Source organism: Sus scrofa, chromosome 4, assembly GCF_000003025.6.
Source record: "Sus scrofa isolate TJ Tabasco breed Duroc chromosome 4, Sscrofa11.1, whole genome shotgun sequence".
Classification (NCBI taxonomy): Eukaryota; Metazoa; Chordata; class Mammalia; order Artiodactyla; family Suidae; genus Sus; species Sus scrofa.
In genome coordinates this window covers 22,583,947-22,603,968 of record NC_010446.5, presented here as the reverse complement: position 1 = coordinate 22,603,968, position 20,022 = coordinate 22,583,947, and the positions used below count along the sequence as shown (strand labels likewise).

The 20,022-nt window shown below is 36.9% G+C and overlaps 1 long non-coding RNA gene across 1 annotated transcript in view; it reads right to left on the bottom strand.

Moving 5' to 3' along the window:
- LOC102157696 overlaps positions 2,072 to 20,022 on the bottom strand; it is a 339,998-nt gene continuing 322,047 nt past the window's right edge. The window contains exon 4 of the long non-coding RNA XR_002343146.1: positions 2,072 to 3,041. This is a non-coding gene — a long non-coding RNA (uncharacterized LOC102157696). The remainder of the gene's footprint in view (positions 3,042 to 20,022) is intronic.

Here is a 20,022-nt window from a genome sequence, read left to right as displayed (position 1 = left end):
ACGAGTCCATAACAATATGACTAAATCATTAAATAAGAAGAATAGACAAATATCCCTTATAGAATAATTCCAGATAATTCATGTAGATACGCTATCCTTAAAAAAATGAAATATGACTTGCTGATCCTTATGTGTGGGCTACACAGAGTGACTTATTTCCAAAGAAGAAAACATAGAAAGGGGGGAAAAACAACTTTAAAATTTTAAATGGAGCTATTAGACAAGTAGTATCTCAACCAGGTGATCTCATCAATGGTGATAAGCAGTATCTCATAAATCAGGTTGATAATATAGACAGTTGATATGACCTGATGACAATGGCACTTGACCTCTGTGTTTTTCTCCCCAAATCCCATAACTCCAGTCCAATCAGAAAAGAAAATATTAGACCAATTCCAATAGAGGGTTCCCTACAAAATACTTGACCGATACTTCTCAAAACTGTCAAGGTCATCAAAAACAAAGAAAGTCTGAGTAACTGTCACGGCCAACAGGAGCTTAAGGGTACATGGTAAGTAAATACAATGCAATATTCTAGATGGGATCCTGGGATAGAAAAAGGATGTTAAGTGAAAACTACAGAAATCAGAATAAAGTATGGCCTTCAGTTAACAATAATGAAAAAAATTTCCCACTTAATTTCAACATATTCCTCTCATCCTCCCCCTTCTCATGACTCATATGTTCAGAGAACACAAACAGCTGTATACTCAGAGATATCAGAACTCCCAGGGAACTGAGATTTCTCAGGAAACTGATTATTCTGCAGAAAATGAAATCTTTGTAAAATAATCTTCCCTACCTTTTCAAACAGTATATACCCAACTTGATATAATCTTTCCTTGATGACTCAAAGGCTTGATGTCTTTAGGAATAACAATTGTTGGATGATTTACTGAGTTTTGTTTTTGTTTTTGTTTTAGGGCCCATTGTCTTAACTCCAAGTACTTCTGAGACAGAGGCAGCATCGCTTAAAAATTTTTTTACACACATGCAAAGGTACTACTCTCTTTTGTGAGCCTTGCATTGATATGTCCTTAGCTCACCCTAGTCTCCCTTGGTTTTGTATTAAGCTTCCTTCTTACCTTTTGTCTGGTTCTAGGTGTAACTATCTGGCCTGACCTGAGGATTACTACAAAGTTGCATCTTATAACTGGCTCCTCACTTCTACATGTGGCATTCATGGCAGGGGACATACTATGGCATGTCTTTGAGCTGCTTCTATGGGAGCCTTGGTAACTCCTGAGCCCCATTTGTCATGGTTACGGAATCACTGATGCCTTTGCACTGGCTCCTTTTTCTTTCTGGAAGGATCTCCCTTAGGATAATCATATGACATGGTCTCAAATACTTCTTGTGAGAACGGCATTTCTTGATGACTTTATATAAAATAATATCCCCTTCTAACCATTTAATCCTTTTTTCTGCTTTATTTTTATAGCACTTATTACCACTAGATTTGCATATCTATTTGTTTACTTGTTTATTATTTATCTTCCCCATTTGAATGAAGTTCAACAAAGGCAGGCACTATGCCTTTCTTATTCCCTGCTCTAAACGCCATGCTTACAATAGTCCTAATCAGTAAATATCTGTTAAATAAATGAAGATGGAACTTTCTAGGGTCAGAACCTTCCTGCGTGTTTCTGAAAATGTTTGGAAGTTTTGTTTCTTTGCTTTGTCTAATTAACTTCCTCTACTCTCACAGTAGTTACAACCACCATTGATGAATTCAATTTAAATAAACCCTGGTTGAGGGGCTATGATGATCTCAGATAAGGAAGTATCTGAACTGTGTGTATGGACATTATGACATCAGTGTCGGCCACTCAAAGGTCTTAAACTGTCTTGGCCACATTCTGGAGGATTTATGTGAAGTTGCTAAATTTTTATGCTATGAGTCAAAAAATAGTTAACTGCTAATTTAACTTAATCCTGAAGAAAGCATACCTAGTACAGGGATATTCTTGGAACTGAAAAAAAAAAAAAAAACAGTATATTCCAAAGCCAAATGTTATATGCTATTTTTTAAATTTGTGTTTTTTTTTTTAAATCACATATTTATGTCCATCTTCTTTAGAGAATGTAATCAAGAGGAGATTAAATTAACATTGGCAAATGCCACTGATTTTATTTCCCCAAAACACTTTCAAATCATAAGTAATATTCCTAAATCCACAGGAACCACAAGATCACAGATTTTGCTTGAGGCCATACTGCCCCTACAAAAATAATTTTAACAAGCTAAACTGTCACTCAATTTAGAATAGTGCAAAATGCATTTCCTTTTGGCAATAAGCAATATTTTCATTAATAGCCAAGACTGATCATTGTAAAGTTCTTTTATCTTTTTATATAATACTGTGCAGCTCAAGGTAGTATTACAAGGTCAGAATGAATATAAAACCCATCTTTATTCAAAATACATTAACAAAGACAGTAGGAACATTCTGTGCATAGCCCAACAATGAAACACACCAAAATGTCAGAACGGCTTTAATTATGTGAGAGTACCAATTGTTCTTAACACAAATCAAATGTGTAACAAAAGAAATAAAATTACTTTTAGCTTCTTCACACACCTACTTATCTCACAAAATTTAAATCTTCACAGGGCTTGAACTCCTAGCTTTATTCCCCCTCCTTTCCTGGGCACTCTAGGTTTAAAGACTGTTTTTCTCACATTTTTCTCTTTGGAAAGGCCCTCATTTGGCCATTCTCATGAATGTGACTCCATTCTCATGAAAGTGGGTCATATAAACACAGAATGTTTCCTTAGCTGAATTCCTTCCGGTTCCATTGTCCCTTTCTATTTATAATGGCAAAACAACAATAAAAAATCAAATGTGCCCAGGCAGCATCCTCTTTTACTTTAGCTGCACAGCCCCTCCTGTGGGGATAAAGTGACCCAAGATGGCAATGAGCCTCTTGGTTAATTACTTACAGGTGTCGTCTTCTCATGCTCAGATTCAGAATATGGGTCTGATGGAGCCAAAGGATGTTTATAAGAATATGGACATTATCAATTCCAGTTCATGCACCTAAGGAAAACAGAAAATGAGAAGTGATCACACAGAAGTATACATCAGCACAAAACCGTGAAATGCACATATAACTAAGGTTAATATGTGAAGCAGAACAACACTAAGAGAATTCACTTTTAGTTAGGATTTGCTACCCATTTCACAGAAGCGGTTTGCTGTCCACACAGATTTATGCTATGCTGCTATATTCAACTGCCCAGACAAAGACTGTCATTTGTAGTGTCCCCTCCTCTTGCATCTAGGAATGGACATATCACTATTTTTCCAGAATGAAATATGTGTAGAAGTAATGTGGATCTCTTCCAGGTCGGGAGGTTTAAGAAGCAGGTGGACCTTCCATTCACTGGCCGTTTACAAGAGATAAGCTCCCAAGGGGTAATGGAATTACACTAAAGATGGCCCTGGAACCTCCTGAACCACCATGTGAAGAAATGGCAGCCAATCAGGAATACCTCCCACATCATTACTTAAAGGACAAATACACTTCTACAGTAGCTTTAAGCTACTGTAATTTGGGGGTTTGTTTCTTCTAACTGCCAGTGCTAGTCTAATACATACTTTTTTTTTCCCATATCATTTAAGATTTTATTCTGGGTTCAAATCTCACCCTCTCTGTTAACACCTCTCTGTTCTTCAAAGAAGAGCAATCTGAAAATTCCAACTTATGCTGATTTTTCCTTTCCCTCATTTCCCCTGTATTGTCTACACTAAAACCCAGAGGTCCCCAAACCTGGAAAGATATTGAAATCACCTTGGTAAGTTTTTAACAAAAAAGCAATTAAGCCTCACTTGACCCAATGATTTAGATTTTCTGATGATGCAACTTGTGAATATGCATTTTTAAAAGTTCTGCCAGAGGATGTGGCTATACAGCAGATATTAAACAAATAACTTATACAACTCAACAAAAAAGCCAACAATCCAATGGAAAAATGGGCAAAAGACCTGAATAGACCATTCTCCAAGGAAGATATACAGATGGCCAACAAGCACATGAAAAAATGCTCAACATCCCTGATTATAAGAGAAATGCAAATCAAAACTACCATGAGATACCACCTCACACCAGTCAGAATGGCCATCATTAATAAGTCCATAAATAACAAATGCTGGAGGGGGTGTGGAAAAAAGGAACCCTCTTGCACTGTTGGTGGGAATGTAAGCTGGTACAGCCACTCTGGAGAACAGTTTGGAGGTACCTTAGAAATCTATACGTAGAACTACCATATGACCTAGCAATCCCACTCTTGGGCATATATCTGGACAAAACTTTCCTTTAAAAAGACACACACACTTGCATGTTCATTGCAGCTCTATTCACAATAGCCAAGACATGGAAACAATCCAAGTGTCCATCAACAGATGATTGGATTAGGAATATGTGGTATATATACACAATGGAATACTACTCAGCCATAAAAAAGAACAAAATAATGCCATTTCCAGCAACAAGGATGGAATTAGAGACTCTCATACTGAGTGAAGTAAGTCAGAAAGAAAAAGACAAATATCATATGATATCACTTGTATCTGGAGTCTAATATACAGCACAAATGAAACTTTCCAGAGAAAAGAAACTCATGGACTTGGAGAATAGACTTGTGGTTGCCAAGGGGGAGGGGGATGGAGTGGAATGGATGGGGTGCTTGGGGTTAATAGATGCAGACTATTACCTTTGGAATGGATAAGCAATGAGATCCTTCTGTGTAGTACTGGGAACTATGTCTAGTCACTTATGATGGAGCATGATAATGTGTGAAAAAAGAATATATACATGTATATGTAACTGGGTCACCATGCTGTACAGTAGAAAATTGACATAACATTGTAAACCAGCTATAATGGAAAAAAATAAAAACCATTATGTATAAAACAACAACAACAAAATTTAGAATATATTTTATAACTTTTCACTCAATAAACTTGTTCTCTTTTATTTCTTCTTTCATGTCCCCTGACTTCTTAGCAATATATACTTTGAAATAATACCTAAAAAAGTAAAATAAAAAGAAATCTAAAAGTCTTCATATTCCTTTGTTTCTGTGCTTCTCAATATTTCTTTTTTTTTTTTTTTTTTTGTCTTTTTAGGGCTGCACTTGCAGCAGATAGAAGTTCCCAGGCCAGGGGTCTAATCAGAGTTGTGGCCGCTGGCCTAGGCAACAGCCTCAGCAATGCCAGATCTGAGCCACATCTGCAACCTACACCACAGCTCACGTCAATGCCAGATCCTTAACCCACCGAGAGAGGACAGGGATTGAACCTGCATCCTCATGGATGCTAGTCAGATTCATTTCTGCTGAGCCACAACAGGAACTCCAAATCGACAATTTTAAATGAACACATCTTCACCTTTATTCATACTTGTGCACAGATACAGAGTTGCCCATGTGGGAAGCATCTCCTTCTTAAATCAATACTTGGCAAATCTCTTGAGGATGACCACCTGCCTCTGCAGTGCACCTCTCATAGGAGTCCGAAAGGTGAATTTCACATATGTGTCATTTTAAGAAAATCATCTTATCCATACCTTCAAATTTGGTGATAAATAGAAAATATCTAAAATAATTTTATTAATTAGAAGATGAACTGAACTCATGCCCATGCTTTCATGTTTGTCTTCTTCTAGTAAGTGATAATTTCCTGAAAGACAGGATTCTGCCTTAAGCTTTCTAATTTCACTTGTATCTTGCCAGACTTCCCAAGTTTACAGGGACCAAAGGCGTCATGTTTCTCTTCTATTCTCCTCGCTGGTTAATGTAAAGAACTAAACTTCATGTAAAATCCCTTCCTTTAATTTCTTGGAGTCCTTAGGGATGTCTGACGTTGTTATGTTGTGCATTTCTTTGAGAACTTGAAACACCAATGTACTTAACGGCTGAAGAAAGAATCTCCTCTTGGGCACAAAATGGGATCCTTTTTCATTCTCATATATTAGCTCTTCCCATATGTTAAGACTAGACTCCTAGAGGTAGACCAGAAGACCAGTATATGATAGAAACCTTAGAGTTGTCTCTAATTCCCCTCCCATAGGCAATGAACTCCCTCTTTCTAGATCCTTTGGCTTCTACTGTCAAAACCACATACACAAATTAACTCCTCTCTGGCTACTTAACTACAGAAAGAGATGTAAGAGACACCAATGTTTCACCAACAGAATACTAATAAGTAATTCAATTAAATTTACATTTATATTGTTAATAGCAGTGCTTAGTATTATGTCTCTGAGTTATTCACATCGTAAACTATTTTTTTAATGGCACAGGACATGTTTAACAGTAAAGATAAAGGCTTATTTAGTAGTGTTGGCTAGATATCTATAATATAAATATGGGTTTAATTTTACAAATTATTATACTTTTCTATTAAATGTGAACAGAGTACTATTCACGAATCCAATCCTTGAGTTTCTCTATTGGCCATAACCCATATACAACATATGTGTACACTCTTAGAGACAGTCATAACAAGGTTACATTTATTTTTTATTACCTTCAAGTGGGCTACGCCTTTAAAATTATCCTTAAAATATTAATAACTTGATATTTTAATATCAGAGCTTCAATTTTTCTTTGCTCTATGTCCAAATAAGTTTCATTCCATACCGAATTTCTTCAGAGTGTTTCATATGTTTACTAGCCTTATTTTCATTTTCATCAGCTTTATAATGCTTGATATATTTAAAGTTGCAATAACTGAAATTTGGTTTAAATTTTTACGTTAGTTCGTTTCTCATTATCAGTCTTAAGATCTCCCAAAGTCAAATAATAGTTAGGTTGGCTTCCTTTTCTGAGTTAACATGCCTGGTAGTGATTTAACTTTTTTTTCATAAATAACTTCTCTTTTAGGAAAAATATTCTTGTTTCACCACACAAAAATAGGTCAAAACAGAAACCATATTTTTCCCCCCAAGATCATGAAAGGAGAGGCTAATTTCTAGGCTTCTATTTACTAGTTTCTTGTTATACCATTTTAGTAGACTATGTTACATAGGTGACGACATAAATATCACAAATTACTTAGTTTTATTCAATTAGGAAACAGAATTTGGTTGAATGAAGGAAACTTCACTGGCCAAAAACACCATTTTACCAAATATCATCTTAAATACTACAGGCCATTCTTACAATATGACCATTTTCCAACATGTAGCTAAACATTTCTGTTTCCTCATCTTATATTTACTATAATTGTTGGAGTCAGGTCTAATTTTAATAAAAGTGTAAAATCCTCTTCACACTGTCGGTTACAAGATTCTCAGTACATATTAGTTACTATCCCCTATTTCACATTTTAAGAAGGTAAATTACATAATTTTATAACTAAAGTATCCAAATTTTATAATTAAAGTTCAGATCCTTTAAAACAGATGTTATTCATGCAACTGTACCTGTTGAATTTAAGATTTTCTATCACATTTTCTACCAGTTTACTTAACTATTGCTCAGCAATTTACTGTTTTCTTAGTCACTCATCTGCCAGTCAAATGGGGAAATTCTGTATTAAACCAGTAAAGAGCTTTTCTTTGTGGTTTAATAACAGCTGGACACACTAGTTATTTTTAAGCGTTCATGATAGTTGCTATCTGCCCTGGAACACATTGAAAACATAGCTCTGAAGAGAGAACAGCAGAGGCTGTATCTCATGATTCTAATTTAAGGGTAGCCGCACATTTCAGTGGAAATGAAAAATAATTAAAATCTTCCTTCAAAATGGTGAGACTTGTCCTGAGCATGCTATAGCAGATGTGCATAAAACCAAAAATAGTCAATTTCTTCTCAGAAACCTTAAGGATATTTTCAAATGGACAAAGAAAAATATAAAACTGTGAATGAACGTTATATTGAGTCCCATGCATATCATCACATCACCATAAGAATAAATGGATAGAGAGAAAAGTTATAACATTTCAGCTCCTGGGAAAGCCTGCCCCCCAATTTACCTAATATTCAGAGTTGTTGTGACATTCTTGTGATCCGATACATGTGAAAATTCTTTGCAAGCTGTAAAGTACTCTCCACAGGATTAACTGCTCATAGAATATAGGGCATTGAAACATGAATAAAAAGACTTTAGTGACTTTAAAAAACTATGTAACATTTAATAAACATATAAACATATAAAACTCTGACTAGTGATTCTAAACTAAATTCTCAAGACTCATTCAGAATTTTTAAATCAGTTTCAGTCCCAAAGAGCAATTTCAAATAATCCTCTTTGACACACAAAGTCATTACTCCTTTTTATGCAGTACTTTGGAGTTGGGTCTTTAACTATCTTCCTATTTCTTTCACCTCTCTTTAAAATTCTGCTGGCAGCCAACTGCGGCTACAATCAAAGCAATGGGACAGTTCAAGTGTTTGCAACAGCACAGCGTTTTGTTATGCAATTGAAAGATAAATAGGGCTTTATCTTTCCAACTATCCAGCTTTATTTCTGCCAAAGAGTGGTAAAAGTGAAAAGGAAAATATTTGTGGGCACATGGGTGAAAATAATGAGAAATGTAGCAGATACAGATGGTATCGCTCAAGTCAGAGATTTCTTAATTTGGAAATTTTATTTAAATAGGTTGTCTGGCCACTTCCAGCCATACCTTGCAAAGTGGGAGTTCCAAGACTGACCTCCGTTTTGCAGCCCCAGAAATGTGATTTTTGTCATCGCTACTCAAAGAACAGTCTTCTGGGAATTGATTCATGCTAAGTACAACCATCAGATTCTGACCAGAAAGTCACTAAACTATTTACAAAGTATGAATACTTGGGTCTGCTTAGTAGTTATGTTAGCTGCTCAATATATTGCTCCCTCCAGGAGCAAATTTGTAAGAAAATTTAAATTATATCAGAAAGTTACTTGGTAAGCAAGGGAAAGGAACAAATGAAACTCAGTTCAGTCCAATTCTGGCTCTACTATAGTCTAGGTATTGCTGGGCACAGAGTACACTGGGATACGACAAGACTGCACGCGTAGGAGATCAATGAAGTGAGGAACTGAAACCTGAACACATTATTGTATACCAGCCAGCACTCATAGCCGCAAGTGAGTGAAACCAACTATAACTTTTTTTATGCATAATAGTTTATTAAAATAAGAATGAGTTGCCCCAGGAATTGCTAGAAAATGATGTCAGGGCCATGTAAAAAAGTATAATGCCCCAAATGACATAGCAGAACCAGTATGATAAGGACAACTCTGCCACCAGCTTCAACCAGGAAACACTTGGTTTTTTGCCCTCTTTAGACTCACTTGAATGATACACTCCCCCTGCCCCACTGCCATTGTGACCCCAGGAGTTTGAGATGTTTTCTACCAGTAATGCTGAGAGAGTTCCTATGGTCTGTGCAACTATTAGGTCCCTACAACTAATTGGTGAGAGCTAGCTACATCATGTGTTTGCACATCACTTCTAAGGGAGTCTGGGTAAGCAAACATGTGGCATTTTCAACTTCTACAGTACATTAGGCACATTATGTATGTATTTCCTAAGCAGAAGGGGGAAGCTGAACTCTGTGCAACCATTAACAATGGCCAAGGTCTTCTACAATTTCAATATAGTAAGTGAAATATAATAATAGAAGCATACTTTAATTGCCATATGAAGGCAGAAGATACTCATCAGTGAACTGGCAAGATAATTTTCATTGTTATGGCTAAAAACTATGATAATCCTATACATCCACCTCTACTGAAGTCAAGACAAAGCAGCAACAGCAAGAACTGATGTTAATCTAGTACACATGTAGTTCAAAATATTCTTACAAGGAATAAATTATTCTTTCTATTTTGTAAATGCAGATGCCAAACTTCAGTCAGATCAAGCAGTTGTATCCAGATTGGCAACTGATAAGTTAACAGAAAAAGGTGCCAAGATAGGCATGTCTAATTGTAACAAATCTGCTTTTTAATAGTATATCAAATGCACCTTAGGATGTATTTGGTTCTAGTCAAGCAGAATTTATCCAGAATTGATTAGTCAGAGGAACTATCTCATGACAACTAATACATGAGATTGATAATTTTTGATGCTGAATATTAAAATCAAGTACTTAATCAATACGCCCTCGTCTCTGGACAGTATTGAAAAATCTACTGATCTAATCTTACAATTCTTTTTTTTCTAGACACCCTGCGGCTAATGTTTTCTTGAGAGCACATTCTTTTTTTGTCTTTTTTTATTCTTTTAGAGCCGCACCTATGGCACATGGAGGTTCCCAGGCTAGGGGTTGAATTCGAGCAGTAGCCACTGCCCTACACCAGTCACAACAACGTGAGATCAGAGCCTCATCTATGACCTACACCACAGCTCATGACAACACTGGATCCTTAACCCACTGACCAAGGCCAGGGATCAAACCTGCATCCTCATGGATGCTAGTCAGATTTGTTTCCGCTGAGCCATGACGGGAACTCAAAGAGCACAGTCTTTGCTGATGAACACAAATAGTAACTAAGTGGATGATTTCTTTCAATGTTCATCCCATTTCAATAATAAGATATAACTCAGGCACCTGAATTAATCTGGGGTATTTCCCATTTTCCTCTGACCCACGTTTATAAAGTTTATCATATGCTGGGAATGATTCTTGCATGTGGCCAATCTTTCTTTTATGTATTGATTCCTAATAGTTCTAGTTCCAGAAGATAAACGTATTTCTTATTCCTACAAGTGCTTATAGTTGCACTACCCTGCAGCTTCCTATATTGAGAACATATTCTGTGCAAAAACTTGAGACCTGCAGTTTCCATAAACATCCACAAAACTATGCTCCAGAATAAAAGCATATCAACTCTGCCAAAGAACAACAGAATCTTCTGCATGTCAGGTCTCAGATTCCTCCCTGTTCCCTTCTCTGACTTTCTTCCAGAGTGGAGGTGGCCAACTCTCTACGAATTACATTTCCCAAGTTCCCCTTGCCAGTGGCTTCTTGTGGGTTCCAATGAGGGTAGACACTGACAAGAATCTGGAAACTAGGAAAAGGAAAGGAGACAGAATATTTCTTCTCTGACCCTCTTTTGGATTTTTATCTTGGTGATCCCAGATTCTACTAAAGACTCTGATAACACCTCTTTCCCTTTGTTGTTCCAGCTCAAGAAATTTCAGTGGCTTTCAGATGTTGCTAATCTTTAGACTGCCTCATTGTCCTCTATCTGCCTTACTGATCTTTTACCATCTTTGTAAGCAATCTCCATGTTATATTCTCTTCATTCAGCTGCTTGGTATTGGTCCTATTTTTCCATCTGATCTCTGACTGATACTTTTCTCAATAGTATATAAATTGCCAGTGAAAAGAAATATATGAATGTTGAAATTGAAATGAGAAAAAATAAAATAATGATGAAATAACAGATAAATTTTAAAAGTGCATATAAGGAGGAAAAAAAGACCATTGTAAATGACAGATTGAATCTCTTAAATTTTAAAAAGTCCTGTGCCCATGTAATTTGATAATAATAGGCTAAAACTGAGACAAAGTAATAGAAAAAAAAAAAAACCTAGGAAAAATATTTTTGGTTAAAGATCGGCAGCATCAACTAATTCCAGAGGCATATAAGAGCTTAAGACCATAGAGCCTGAAAGAAGAAGTACTTCTGCCTTATGCCATTCCTTAAGCTCAAGGCCCATACAAATCTGCCATCACCAAAATGAGAAGCAAAGCAGCAAGAGAGGATGCTGCTGAGTTTGCTGAAGACTTTTAGATACTTCTCGAGACCAGTAAGGTGAGAAGTCACCTGCCTGGGGGATAACATGGATTGAGGATGATGCGCAATACACTGGATATCAGCAAGGTAGAGAAAGGTATCCTTAGCTTTAAAGATTCAGTGAAGAACTCAGCTTCAAATTTATGGAAATAGTTCCAGAGATTGACTATAAGATTGAACTCCTCCTGGTGACTTAGGTCTTACAGAGTAAAACATTTATGGAAAGGTACTCTTAAGGGATCTCACCCTTCCATTAGAGGAAAATCACAAATGAAATAAGCAATATTAAAATATAAAAGTTCATGTTAAGTATTTTCAGCTTTAAAAATGAAAATTATTGGTATTCTGTGGAATTAGCTTTCATGTTGATTTCTATTTAAGAGAAAATTGGAGGCTGCACAGCATAAGAAATTTGAGAAGTGTTGTGAATGGCATTAGCCAATGGCTCAGCATTCACTTTTGGTTACTACTCTGCCATTTCCTCCTTACCCATGGATATAATATCCTTGAAGTAATAGTTTAAAAAAGAAACAAAATCCAGCCATGCAAAAGGTAAAATTTTAGTAAGATTTTAAAAGTTACAAATGCTATAACACATGGGAAACGTGTGACTAGTCCAGATGTGATTTAGGAGAAAGCTAAGAACCAGGACAAATAGTTCTAGAATATGGGGATTCAAGAGTTTATCAGGGGAAAAGGCACCCAAAAACTGAATTAGGCTGTTTCCTTCACCAACATCAGAGGCTTAAAGAAATTTCTTTTGATGCAACTAGGAATAAAAATAGCAACAGAAATGAATCCTAGATACAAAGAATTTACATATTGAAATTCTTACATGATACAGAGATGGTTTCTGAATCTCAAGATGCTTTATTCACTTGATTCATTTAACTTGTTTTTTTTCTCCTTTGGCCAGACAAGGGCATTTTCTTAATAAATATATGAAAAAAATTTTTTTCAGTTTCAATTGGCTCTTACTCAAAAACTCAAGAAAGTAATGTAACAGAAACTTGCCAAAAGCCAACAAACTAAAGATTTGCAAAGCAAACAAAAAAGTTCTTTCTCATTTCTTTACTAAAAACTCATTGCTTGTCTAACGATGTATAGCCTTCAATACAGCTTCCAGTTTAAACAGCACAGCGTAGTAAGTACAGCACATCGTAACTGCAGAAAGTGCATCAGAGCACTATACACAGTGAGTGTGATGGAAGAGAATAATTCCCTTTGGGATTGCAACTATTTTGACGCTACCTACATCAGGCAAGAACTCTGCTGTTACAGCCACATACTGTGGCTATTGTTAGAAATTCTGACTGTCTGCATTTAGCAACAGGGAATATGAAAACAAACATCGTTCCAACTAAAACAATAGTCAAAGTAACCTTTTCAATTGAATTGTTGCTTGCAATAATGGAATTGTAGTACATACCACTCCATGTATTTGCAATCATTTCAGCTTGCTTTTTTCTCACTGAAACTGCTTTACACATCTTTAACAGCAATCTTTTTTTTTTTTTTTTAAATCAGACTACTTGGCAGTCTTCACAGTTCCCTGGGCGCTTTTATTTATCTTGAAGGTTGTATCTATAATTGACACAAGAAAGCAGAAACTAGGAGAATATAACCAAGCAGATCAGAAGGTGGAGGGGTCCTACTGTGCCGTGGATTCAGGTGCAGGACTTTCTCTAGTGTGAGGTGTCTTGGGACCACTGGCAACACCTGACTGGAACACTGTGGATAACTGTCAGAATTCACAGTGATAGTCTTAGGTTTCCAGGCCAACCTTTCACAAAGACTTGGGTGGTGAGCTTAACAGCAAACCTGGCTTAGCTTTGTTGGCACTTGCTATTTTGAGAAAATACTCAAAGGTCCTTCCTGTCATAAAACACTGGATAGAGGAAAAGCTAGCAGAAGTCCAACTTTAATTTCATGAATTTGCACTTGCAAAAACACATATCTTCACCAAAAATTAAGAAGACTTGGGAATTTGGCTCCAAGCAAAATTCCACTCCTGGGACAGCAGGATTGAATGCAGATTTCTGCTGTGGGCAAAACCTCACTATTATTTCTAGACAATGGGGCTTTCTGTAGTGAAAATGGTGGCGCTCTGCACATAGAATGGCCACCAGCCAGTTCCCAGTTTTCTCCAGTGAATTTGCCAGATTGGCTAAGGGAGAGAATATTTTCACACAGACTGGTAATATGTCTGATGAAACTTGGGGGGAAAATTAATCCAGTTAACTTAAAAAAAAAAAAAAAACTAAGGATCTGAATACTCAGAAAAAAAATTTATATGTATAAATTACTTTCAAGGCATAGAGGCGAGGCCTAACTTTTCTCTGCAATCTGGAGGAAAACCAACCTCTAGTAAGCTCTGCGTGTATTTAATGTCCTCCGGGTAATATAGCTCAGTGCTTCTCTCACTTGATTGATATGAGTCACCTGAGGGTCTTGTTCAACTTCAAATTCTAACGCTGGAGGGAGACCTGAGATTCCACATTTTAACAAGCCCTACATGATGTGGGCATGGCTGGTCTGCCCATTACACTTTGAGTAGCATCCTTATCTTTTTTTTTTTTTTTTTTTTTGGCTATACCCACAGTATGTGGAAGTTCCTGGCCCAGGGACTGAACCTGCACCACAGCAGTGACCCACAATGCTGCAGTGACCACACCAGATCCTCAACCTGATGTGCCACAAAGCAACTCAAGTCTGTCCTTATCTTCACCTGCGGGGGAAACATTCCAAGACCTCCAGTGCTGCCTGAAATCACAGACAGAACCAAACCCTATATATACTAGGTTGGTTGTTTGTTTTTTTTTTTCCTGTTCTTATGTACCTCTGATAAAGTTTAATTTGACACAGTAAGAGATTAACAAGTAGTAATAAAACAATTATGACAATATACTGTAATAAACATTATAGGAATGTGCTCTCTCAAAATATTTTATTGCTCAAATTTAATGCCTTTTCCACATTAACTAAATACCACACTGTGGCTGTAATTTTGCAGTTTTGAGTTGTGCCAGCAAAACTGGCACAAATTTATTTTTTCTTCTTCACAATTCCATGGATAGAAGATTCATTCTTACTGTAGATCTTAGCAACTTCGGTGTATGATTTTTTTCTTTCCTTGTTGAGAACTTTCACATTTTTACCTAAAGAAACACTTTACAGCTTCTCTTTGGCATATCTGAATTTGCCGGCATCACTTCTTTGTGCTTTGGGGCCATTATTAAGTAAAATAAGGGTTACGTGGACACAAGCACTGCAATACATACTTTGATAGTTGATCTGACAACTGAGATATCTACTAAGTGAATAATGGAAGGGATAATACATAGGACAAAGGGATGATTCATGTCATGGTGGGAGAAGGATGGAGGTGGAGGAGGATGGTGGGAGATTTCATCATACTACTCAGAAAAGCATGCCATTTAAAACTTATGAATTGCTTATTTCTGGAATTTTCCATTTAATGTTTTCAGGCCAAGGTTGACCACAGGTAACTGAAACCACCGTGGGAAGTGCAACCACAGATAAGAGAGGGACTACTGTACCCTTAATCAACTAAAGAAGATAATTGACTGAAAAGTGATGTTACTGGAGAAGGTACTTATGTACCATGGACCACGATTCAGCAATAAAAAGACAAGTACTATCAATACACACAAGTTGAATGGATTTCCATGGAATTACACTGAGTGAAAAAAAAGCCAATCCCAAAAGCTTACACACTAGGACTCCATTTATATAACTTTTTTTTTAAGAACACACTTTTAGAAATGGAAGACAAATGAGGGGTTGTCAAGGGTTAAGAGTGATGGTGGGTGCAATTATATGCAGGTACTGAATTAGAAACTAGAGGTATACAGATGCACCAGGAGACTGGCATAATAGAATGTCCCAGTCTCATAGATGACAAAAGTATAATTCAGACTCTTGCTGCTGTTAAACAACCAAATTATCTTTAAGGAATACCCAATTAATCTTATTTCCAATTCACTCTTCATTCTACCACTTAACATAATTTATATGATAGACCCAGCTCTATTGCAATGTGAAACATTTTCAAATTTCAAATTTTGTGAAATTTACTTAAAACAGATCAAAATGTATTCATCTAAAATGTAACTCAAGTTTCTAAATCTAGCACGTATTTTAAATTTGTAAAGGTATATCCTAATAAAAAATAATCATTTATAATCTCGCATAGAATCCTCCTTAGAGATCAGGTAACAGTTATCCCAGCATCCCTTGCAAAGGTGTTTTGTCATAAATTTCCCACCTTAAATGTACCTCCAGACTGTCACAAGGGTGGGTATGTCAGATAGTATTGTTTACGTCCACAGAGATATTTTTCTCTTCCCTTCTAGCAGTATCTCAATCTATTCTGGTAGCAAAGTGTTCATCCCCAGAAGATTAAGTCAGGCAAGGCAGTCTGTGCTGAAAGCTTCCATCTACCCATCCAAATCTATTCTCCCTACTTCCTCACGCTGTTCTCTACCCCATAGATTGACCCCCATGACCTCTGTGGAATATCAATGGATTCTTTAATCATCTGGCTTTGAGTTGGAGTTAGCCAATAGGCTAGCTGGCAGTCAGGCAAGGGAGATGAGTAAGGCTGGGGTATTTTCTTCTCTGGTCCTTGTGAGTTGCTATGTGCTGGCTGTGACACACAGCCAAAGATTATAACTCCAGTTACATGTGACAGAAGGTTATAACTCCAGTCAGTTGGTCCTTCCACATGACCCTCTTTGTCTTCCGTTTCAATAACCATTTCTTCCACCTTTTCTTTCTCCTTCAGGGAAAGATGAGAGTCGAACATCCTTTACTCTTACAAGCCCCCAAGGAAGGCACAACCCTTTGTGGTTTCCCTACACCATTCATATCTTTGATTCATATGTGTTTGTTTTTGCCTTGTCAGTTATTCATTTTCTCAGCCTCCCTTCAGCTAGGAGTGGTTAGGTGATCCTGTTTCTCCAATGAATACATGAAGACATCAGCTATAAAGGTTAGGAAATAGGCTTACTCCTGGATAAAAGACATAGCAGCATTAGTATAGTAGCTTGTCTCTTTTCCTCTCATCTTAATTTAGATGTTTGGGGTAGTATATGATACATGGAATGACAAATCTGTAACTATGAAGTATCAACCTGAGAATAAAAGCCAGCACGCAAAGGACGGCAAAGGGGAGAAGGATGTCAAAGAGTCTAGGCTTAGATGACATCATTGATCTACAGAACTGCCTTTAACTGACTGCATTTAGACTTCTTGATGAAGATGCAATAAACATCCTTAGGGATTAAATGTGTATTAATCAGGTTTTCTTTATTGGTAACTATATCATTCCTAACTGCTAGAGTAGTTTATCTTTATTGCAAATATAATCTTGCCATTTTCCTGGTTAACACATCCCAGTGGTTCATCATCATCTACAGAAGAACCTCCCAGCATAGTTTGCAAAGTCTTCTATGCCTTTACCCTTGACAGCATCTCCACCCTGGTGTGTTTCACCTTCCAAGTTACACTGCCCATTCCGATCTTCTGGAGTTCCTCAGGACAGGGCATGGCATGTCTAGCCTCCGTGTCTTTGTTTGTGTTGACTGCTCTCCCATGTGCATCTTTCCTATCTTCTTTATCTCTTCTGCATCTTTGAAGAATATACTGAACAGAATAAGCCATAATTTTAAATTACAGAGAATGGAAATCTATTCCAGATTACTCAAGAAGTAGGACTGATGGAACCAATTATGAGAAGTTTGTAGAAAGCTGTGAGAAGAGACTTAGGAAGTGAACAGGAAGAAGAGAAATTAAGAGCCAGAAACAACAAAGCTCCGGTGAAATATGAATCCAGTGAGGCTTTCTACACCCTTTCTGAGGAATAGACACCTCAGTTTACATCACAACTAGCTGTGGTACCTCAATGTGCTGCTCTTGCGGCCCTTTGATATAAGAATGAAGACTCCGTGGTCTTTTCATCTTTGTCTCACCAACTTCCAGTTCCAAATTTAGGGAAGATGCATCTGATTGGCTGAGGCTTGGTCAAGGGCCGATTCCCTAACCAAGTGTATCTAGTGATTATATTTGTTTTGGAGGGAGGTATCAAATTAAGAAACATATATCAAGACATGTGCCTGCTGTAAGAAGAGGAAGGGTTCAGTTGACTTGTTGAAAAGCATGATACGAGCTCAATATAATTTCAATTAAATGCACTAAGTACAATAATTGATATACAAATGGATTCAACTGGAATACAGGATAAGTAGCTACACCCAGACCAAAGTTGTGCAATAGATAATGAGCAATGTATGTAGATTATTATTTCCTAGTAGCTACATTTAAAAAGTACACAAAACCAATTAATTTTAGTAATATATTGAACCTAATAAATTCAAAATATTTTTTCAGCATTTAATCCAAACGAAATTATTAATGAGATATTTTTACCTTACTTTTCATTATAGATTCATTGGAATTCAGTGTGTATTTTGCACATATAGCACATCCCAATGGGGCTATTAGCCCTGTTTCAAATGCTCAAGAGCCACATGTGACTAGTAGCCATCATATTGGATAGTGGAGACCTAGACAAACCAGCAGGTAGGAGGGGAGGAGTGGTGATAAATCATCTACCCAGGAGGTAACCATGCATATTTTATATTTGACTTTAGAACACCAGGCAGACCTTGTTAATTATTGTTTTGCCCTGGCTTAGAAAGCCATCTAATGTGATGCACTTAGCACTCTGCTTGGAGCTATGAGAGATAAAGAAGATAGAAGGTCAAAGTAACTGAGTTGGGAGACAGAGCAGGATTTTGGTAGCTTTGTCATTTAAATTGTTGAATTTCAGGTGCTTGACCAGTGCTATCAGAATGCTAGGTTTAAGTTCTGATGGCATTTGCATTTCGGTTTAGGCGGGGGAAATGATGAGGTTTACTAATGAGAGAGTGCAGAGGTGGGAAAGAAGGTCAGTGATGAGTCCCTAAGGTGCATCAACATTTAAGATTAGAGAAGAAGAGGATTGAAAATCGTGAGCATTTTGGTAAAAAGAATGTGGAATAACTAGTTTCTTAGCAGTCAAGGGTCTCATTTGCAAAATTATCTTATTCTTGGAAAGATGACTGGATTTGAGGTCATTTCCCAATACATATGCATAGTTCCACTAAAAATTCAACTTCTTTTTTTTTTTTTTCTTTTTAGGGCTGTACCTGAGGCATATAGAAGTTCCCTGGCTAGGGGTCAAATCGGAGTTGCACCTGACAGCCTATGCCAGAGCCACAGAAACACCTGATCCAAGCCGCAGCTTGTGGCAATGCTGGATCTTTAACAAACTGAGGGAGGACAGGGATCAAATCCGCATCTTCCCAGACACTATATTAGGTTCTTAACCCACTCTGCCACAACAAGAACTCCTCGACCTTTTTTTTTTAAACTTTAATTATCTACTCTATAATAACTTATTTGTTCTTAGTCAGTTCCCATTCCCATTTCACACAGAATTTCTCCTGAAACTTTTTTTAAAACTCAATGAATTTTATTATATTTACAGTTGTACAACCATTATCACAACCTAACTTTACAACATTTCCAACCCAGACTCCCAGACCGTCCCTCCCTCCCAACCTGTTCCCTTTGGTAACCATAAGCTTTCCAAAGTCTGTGAGTCAGTTTCTGTTCTGCAAATAAGTTCATTGTATTCTTTTTTTAGATTCCCCGTGGAAGTGATAGCATATAACCTTTGTGTCTCACTGTCTGACTAATTTCACTTAACATGATGAGTTTCCAGGTCCATCTATGTTGCTGCAAATGCCATTATTTCATTCCTTTTTATGGCTAATATTCTATTGTGTACATGTACCACATCTTCTTTATCTACTGCTCTGTCAATGGACATTTAGGTTGTTTCCATGTCTTGGCTATTGTATATAGAACTGCAATGAACACTGGGGTACATGTATCTTTTTGAGTCATGGTTTTCTCTGGATAGATGCCCAAGAGTGGGGTTGCCGGATCAAATGGTAATTCTATTTTTAGTTTTTTGAGAAATATCCATACTGTTTTCCATAGTGGTTGCACCAATTTACATTCCCACCAACAGTATATGAGGGTTCCCTTTTCTCTACGCCCTCTCCAGCATTTATTGTTTGTAGACTTTTTTGATGATGGCCATTCTGGCTGGTATAAGGTGATACCTCATAGTAGTTTTGATTTGCATTTCTCTAATAATTAGTGATGTTGAACATCTTTTCAAGTGTTTTTGGCCATCTGTATTCTCCTGAAA